This window comes from Stenella coeruleoalba, assembly GCF_951394435.1.
Source record: "Stenella coeruleoalba genome assembly, chromosome: 9".
NCBI lineage: Eukaryota > Metazoa > Chordata > Mammalia > Artiodactyla > Delphinidae > Stenella > Stenella coeruleoalba.
Window position 1 is genome coordinate 30,645,307 of NC_137155.1, and position 7,420 is coordinate 30,652,726.

At 37.2% G+C, this 7,420-nt stretch overlaps 1 protein-coding gene across 1 annotated transcript in view; it reads left to right on the top strand.

Moving 5' to 3' along the window:
- HYCC1 (hyccin PI4KA lipid kinase complex subunit 1) overlaps positions 1-62 on the top strand; it is an 81,425-nt gene extending 81,363 nt beyond the window's left edge. Inside the window, exon 12 of the transcript XR_013829716.1 lies at positions 1-62. The gene's annotated coding sequence lies outside the window, so the exon portion shown is untranslated.
- Positions 63-7,420: the final 7,358 nt, after the last annotated feature.

Consider the following 7,420-nt stretch of genomic DNA (forward strand, 5'->3'; position numbering starts at 1 on the left):
ATCACTTTACTAATTAAAAAATCGTCATAAAATTTTGCAAAAGTCATGATGTGAAGGAAGAAATTAAAGGAGGAAGACTTAGGTGAGTTGAGCCATTGAGAGCTTTGGGGAGTAAGCCATAGGACAGTGACATCTCATTCCTGGCTTTACATTTTACATGGCTATGGATGAGAAGTGTGACAAGTTCATTAGTATCCATCCAAAAGAAGATGAGCTCCATGGGTCATGTACCAGTGACTGATTATTTGTCATACCAGAAGTACAGACAAATTTAGATAACAGTGCTTTGCCCTTTTATCTTTCATATGGGTCTTTATCTCTTGAGTGCAGAGACTATATGCCCCTAGTTCCTAGTATAGGATTTTGTACATGGTAGGTATTGAGACATTCAATGAATGTGTGAGTTAGGTTGACGTTAGTTTGGGGAAAGAATCAAGGATAAGGTCTCCAACATATTGTATTACGGTAAAATTTTAAAATTTCATTTACTGACTCTAGGAAATTTCCATGACATTACTTGAATAGGATTACTGTGTGTGCTTAGAAACAAAACCCTCTTAGAAGCTTGAAAAAAATCCTGTTGTATAGTTGATTATATATTTGGATAATTCCATTTCATCTAAGGAAGTAAGTAATTTAGGAAATATTTTCTGACTGCTATTAGAGGAGCAATCATAGAAAACAAGAGAAGCGATTTTGTAGGCAGTATGTTAGCCCTATGGAATACAAACTCTTCTAGTGACTTTAGCAATCCCAATAAATAGTTGATTCAGTTCATAGAATCTGTAATACCAGCATATAATTATTTTATAATTATTAAGAAAGGCTTTTACAAATAATTCTAGTCACTTGGTAATTTCCCTTGCATTGTTATTGTGGTGGTAGATAGCTAATATTTGTAGTTAAAATTATGATCTCATTTAATCTTCAAAAGAGTCCTATAAAATGATTAGAATTTCCATTTTACAAAAGAGGAAACTGAAGCTCTCAAAAGGGCAGGTGACTTGCCCAAGGTCACTTAGCTGCTGGGTGGAAAGCTAGAGCTTAAACATAGGTCCTGTGACTCTCACTTTTCTATCACTTGGTAAAAGAAGATACTAAGTGAATACTACATAACAGACATGTGTTTGATATTCACTCATTCCATCTGTCTTATAGGTGACAGAGTTAAGTTTTAAGGTCAAAATAAAATTTTTCCAAAAATAAATTATGATACGTTTTGTAGAGCTTTAGGTAATTGTGTTTCAGTGGTAAACTGAATGCTAGTTATTCTGATATTAAAAGCATAGTAAAATATAATTAAGATTTTGTTTATTTTTTTACCTGTCAGATAGATAAGGATTAAAAAGATTGATACTAGTATTAGTACAGGTGTGGGGAAATCATTAGTTTAAGAGGCCATTGGCAGGACTTAAATTGGTACAACTAAATTGATGAGCAGTTCAGCAGGATCTATCAAACTTTAAAGTGCATACACCTTCTGACCTAGCAGAATCCTGCTCTTCCATGTTTATTCCACTCTCTATATTTTACAGAAATTTTAGCATAAGGTATAAAGGTATTCATTGCAGCATTGCTTGCAATAGCAAAAAAAAAAAAAAAAAAAAGCAACAATCTAAATGACCGTTAATAGAGGACTGGATAAGTTATGGTGCACACATATAGTGGAATATGATGTAGCTGTGGAAAACAACGCAGATGTGTATGTGGTGATTCAGAGAGATTATTTAATAGAATGTTCCCTGAAAAAAACATGTCATAGAGCAATCCCATTTTTATAAGACTTGGGTAGAACATTTAATACGGGTGTATATGTGTTTATATATGTTTACATATTCATATATGTACGTATGTTCAGCACATGTATATTTGCTGGTATGCGGGGAGGAAAGCATTATTTCTCTAAGTATGATCTAAAGACAGCCTGCATTAGGGAAAAAATGGTGCTTTTTAAAATAGAGATTCCTAGGCCTTGTGCTGATCCCTCTAAATCAGAATCACTGAGTGAAGCATGGAAACCTTTATTTCTAACAAGTTTCTCATTTGATTCTTATACAAACTTAACATTTGGTTTAGTAGCTGACAGCAATGAATTGGTTATCTTTATGTCTCTGGTAGTGGTTTGTAGTTAGGAAAGACAAATGTGTTTTAAAATTAATTGTTAAATTGAGGTATAGTTGACACATAACGTTATATTAGTTTCAGATGTACAACATAATGGTTCAATATTTGCATATATTGCAAAATGATCACCACAGTAAGTCTAGTTAATATCCATCACCATACAGAGTTACAAAATGTTTTTTCTTTTGTGATGAGAACTTTTAAGATTTACTCTCTTAGCCATTTTCAGATAAGCAATACAGTATTATTAACTGTAGTGATCATGCTGTACATTACATCCTCATGACTTACGTATTTTATGACTGAAAGTTTGTACCTTTTGACTCCCTTCACCTATTTTGCTCACCTTTCCACCCCTGCCTCTGACTTATTTCACTTAGCATAATGCCCCCCAACGTCCATCCATGTTATCACAAACGGCAAGATTTTCTTCTTTTTTATGGCTGTATAATATTCGTGTGTGTGTGGTACCACATTTTCTTTATCCATTCATCTATTGATGGACACTTAACATTGTTTCAGAAAGGACAAATTTCTTGACCAGATCTTGTGTTCTAAATGAGGCTCTCCCTAAGATAAAGCCAATTAACATTGACTAACATCATCAACATAGACCTGTTGGTGAAAGGTAAATTGACCTGACACACAAAAATGATTCTACTCTATAGTATATGCCAATTAAATAAGCAATCCTTAAAAAAAAACCTTTGCTGTTGTTTAACTCTCTCAAATATCATCTGATGACCTGCTAATAAAGCAAAATTAAGTACTAAAAGTTAACTACAGTAAGACAGTGCACCACCTTGATATGCTTACCTGTCTCTCAGAACTAGAAAATTAGCTATTTGTTGAGTTTTGAGACCTGTGCCCAAATGGTTTAAGACATGTCTGTCAAGACAGGGAACTGATTGGATTTGGCAAAGTTAAGAAATGGTTTAGGATTGGTGGACACAGCAAATAAGGACCTTGAAGAATCTTGATAAGTAAACTGTTGTTTGATAAGCTAGCTGTTTGCCCAGGTCAGCAGGTCATTGTTTCCATCCTATAGGAACTTCCTTATGCAAACAAAAAATTAGAGATTGTTCCTGTTTGTCTTTTGTTTTGTTTTGTTTTGTTTACCATCTTATCTTTCCTGGGCAAAGGTTTACTGGAATGAACAACTATCTCATATTGACATAGAGGGCCTACAGTTTTATCTAAGCCATAGTTTGATAGTTTCAAACTTGATAGTTTGAAACTTGATAGTTTCAAGTCTGTTTATCTCTCCGCATTCAAAGATTGTAAGTCAATACTATAAATACAGCATATTGATACATCATTAATGACTTCTTAGGGTTCTACAGAAGGTCTCAGAGATTTCTTCTGAAGCTTCTTGACCCTTATCACACTGGATTTATACTTGTAAAGTGCTGTAATATAATAATCCTCATCACATTGTACTGTGATTATCTTTTCACATGTCTGTCTCCCGCACTAGACCATTGCCCTGTGGGAGTTTAGTATAATACCTAATACATGATAGTGAATAAAGATTTGTTTTACTAGATAGAATGTAAATCCAATCCAGGAAATGAGTGGCAACTAGGAACACTGTGTTGCTCCTCTTCCATTCAAAAGAAATCTGTGAAACTCATTTGATTCTCTAATGTACATCAGTACAGAGATGAAGGTGAAGGTTGTAAAACTTTACCACTTTGGTTCTTTAACGAGTATCAACATAAAAGTTTTTTGAGAAGTAAATTATGATACATCATGTTTCTTTTTACTTTAATGAATAACATGAAGATTTTTCTGGGCTTATGTTTGACTTTCTTTTTCTATCATATTCTCTTCAATATTTCTGTGGCGCACATAAGTGATATCTAGACTCTTTAGCAAATAAAGTAGGAAAGACTTAAACACTACAAATTTTCACTTCTTGCTTCACTTGTTTCCTTTTATAGAAGCTACAAGTATGTTTAACTTTTGTATCCCAGGTCCATTACTACCTAGTGAAGGCCTATAGTGCATTTATCTTAAAACTTGTGTTCTCTTCACTTAGCCAAGATGCTTCTACTTCTGTCTTGCCCCCTGTGCTATATAATTTTTACTAACATTTTCTTCTCCAAATTGCTTGAAATATAACCCTCTGGAACAACATGTCACCACTTCCTCTTCTATTCTAATTCTACTCTAGTGTGGAATCTCATTTCAATATTCATTTACATCCACCAAGTTGAATTTAATGAGGCAAGGTATGTTTGAAAGGAGAAAACAAGCAAGCAAGCAAACCCATGAACTATACTTATAATAGGAGAGAATATTACAGTTTGCCAAGCAGGAAAAAATTGAGCTGTGTTATACAAGCAAGTGGTTAGAGGTAAACTGTAGCACTACAACCCCACTCAGCAGTGGTGGTGGAGGACACTTAGGAGAGGAACTCTTTACAGTGAGAATAAATCTGAGCAGTATTTCTTGTCTGCTCTGCACAGAAGGTAAAGATATCCCAAGGTACAGATCTGCCCCATTTTATGAGTCATAGTTGGCCAGGTGGTAGAGGACATGGAAGTAACAAGGTTGGAGGATGAGTGATAAAATTCAGGCACTAAATATATGGTTGGACTTCTCAAAATGGGCTCAGATTGTAAGAATAATTGTTCTCTACATAAATACTAAATAAAGACCCCATTTGAAGGAGATGCTAAGTACTCAGATGGTCAGGGTGATTCTGAGGATGTCAGTAGATCTTTCTTTCATATCCCAGTCCTTGTTCAATCAGCTAATGAACAAAGTGGCAATACTGGAAGCAGAAGGGCTATACATGGACTTCAACAATGTGGCGCTCCTGGGACTTCCCTGGTGGCGCAGTGGTTAAGAACCCGCCTGCCAGCCATATAGCACAGGGAGATCAGCTTAGTGTTTTGTGGCCACCTAGAGGGGTGGGATAGGGAGGGTGGGAGGGAGACGCAAGAGAGAGGAGATATGGAGATATATGTATAGCTGATTCACTTTGTTATAAAGCAGAAACTAACACACAATTGTAAAGCAATTACACTTCAATAAAGATGTTAAAAAAAAAAAAGAATCCACCTGCCAATGCAGGGGACACGGGTTCAATCCCTGGTCTGGTAAGATCCCACATGCCGCGGAGCAACTAAGCCCGTGAGCCGCAACTACTGAGCCCACGTGCCACAACTACTGAAACCCACATGCTGAGAACCTGTGCTCCGCAACAAGAGAAGCCACCGCAATGAGAAGCCCGCACACCGCAACAAAGAGTACCCCTCACTCGCTGTAACTAGAGAAAGCCTGTGCGCAGCAACGAAGACCCAGTGCAGCCAAAAATGAAAAAATTTATTTTTTTTAAAACGTATAAAATAACAGACAAACAATATGGCCCTCCTTTTGTCAAGGCTACCCTTATTACTGCCACTGCTAAGAGCTCAGTCTGCCGGCAGGAGTGACAAACCCTAAGATTTCATGCCCTAGGGCAACCAAATAGTTGCCTAGTGGCAGACCAATTATATCAAATCTCTTTTGTCATGGAGAAGCAGCTATTTGTTCATAGAGTAGACACTGTTAATCTGGATTTAGATTTGCCTTCCCTGTCTGTCATGCTTCTGTGTGCAACACTAAGTGCCCTATTGACCATCATGATTTTCCTCAAAATATTGCATCTAAGGAACTTGCTTTATAGTGTAAGAAGCAAGGTAGAGGGGGAATTCCACTTCCATTAATGGCAGACTGGGTAATAACATCAAGATTTCCATGGACATCTAGATAATCTGAACGAATTCTTTTTAAAATACGAAAATCTAGAGAGGCAAGCCCAGCATTGCGGCCACTTCTTACCTGGAGGTATCGGCTGATTCTAGAAGAAGTGCTTAAGGGGATTAGCAGTGCTTTTACTACCCCCAGAAGGCTAGGAGGACAAAAATTGGATACTAGTGCATGCCATCTCATGGGGAGGGACTTAGAAAACTCCCATGCTTTCGTTTGGGGTCCCAAAAAGCTCCACCAGTGAAGGAAAAGTGAGTTGAACGTACACTCCCCCACCCTCCAAATTCATGGGGAATTTAGTGCAGCATCAAATCATCTCAATTCCTGAAATTGAATTGAAGTAATCCCTTAGGTGCCTGGTAACAAACAAACAAATACTCTGTTGAGGAAAGAAAAAACATCTCAAGTTCCACGTTCCATAATTTTTCAAATTAAATGTTCAGCAGAGAAGAAGAAATAACCAGACACTACTACAGCAGAGCAGCCCTCACTGAGGACAACTAGTGACATTGGATAAAATAATTTAAAACCTCTGTTTGGAACCATTGAAGAACTTTTAAGCAAACAGGACTCCAAGAGCCAAAATCCCAGAAAGAAGGTGTGCAGAGAAGAGTTTACAGAGCAGGCCTGACATACTATCCTTAGAAAGCCCTGCTTGCAATGTTGGCCTTTGGCTGGCACCTGGGAATTTGGATTACAGGAATGTTCCCACCATTTCCCAATTGATAAGGTAGTTTACTATATATAAACTGATTATACAAACAACATGGTTTATGCTGAACATCTGCTTTCCTCTGGGCGTCTGTAATTATGATACATGCTAGGCAGAAGGTGCCTATATGAACAGCTTCTAATACAAACCCTGGGCAGTAGATCTCTAAAGAGTGTCCCTGGCAGATAACATATCACATAAGTTGTCACAATTCAATACTGGTGGAATTAAGCACATCTTGTGTGATTCCACAGGGGAAAATTTTTGGAAGCTTGTGCCTGGTTTCCTATGGATTTCACCCCATGCACTTTTTCCCTTGGTTGATATTGCTTTGCGTTGTTTTGCTGTAATACATCATAGCCATGAGTATGACTGTATGCTGAGTCCTGTGAGTCGTTCTACTAAATCACTGAATTTGAGGGTTTTCTTGTGGACTCTCAACACAGAAGGTAACCAGAGAACTTGTGAGCAAATCTTGTGCAGCTACTTTTTCCTTTATAGAATTTGCCAGTTTGGGACACAAATCTGGGTAGAAGGCCCAGGAAGAGAATTTCTGCTAAGAATCAGAGAAGCAAACAAATTATAGCAACTCCAAGGAACTAGAAAGACAAAAAGCTTAGGTTCATCAAGCCATCCAACACTTGAAAGACCTAAGGTCCCAATAAGGCAGAAAGTTTCAGAGAAGTGAGCCTGATACTCTGCTGCTTTTCCCCTTGAGTATTTGCTGAATTCTGGGACTGATCAGAACTGAAAGATTAAAAAAAAAAAAAAAAAGGCAGAAACCTGAAAGCCAAAGCAAAGATATCTATTTGTCTGTCTTTTCTA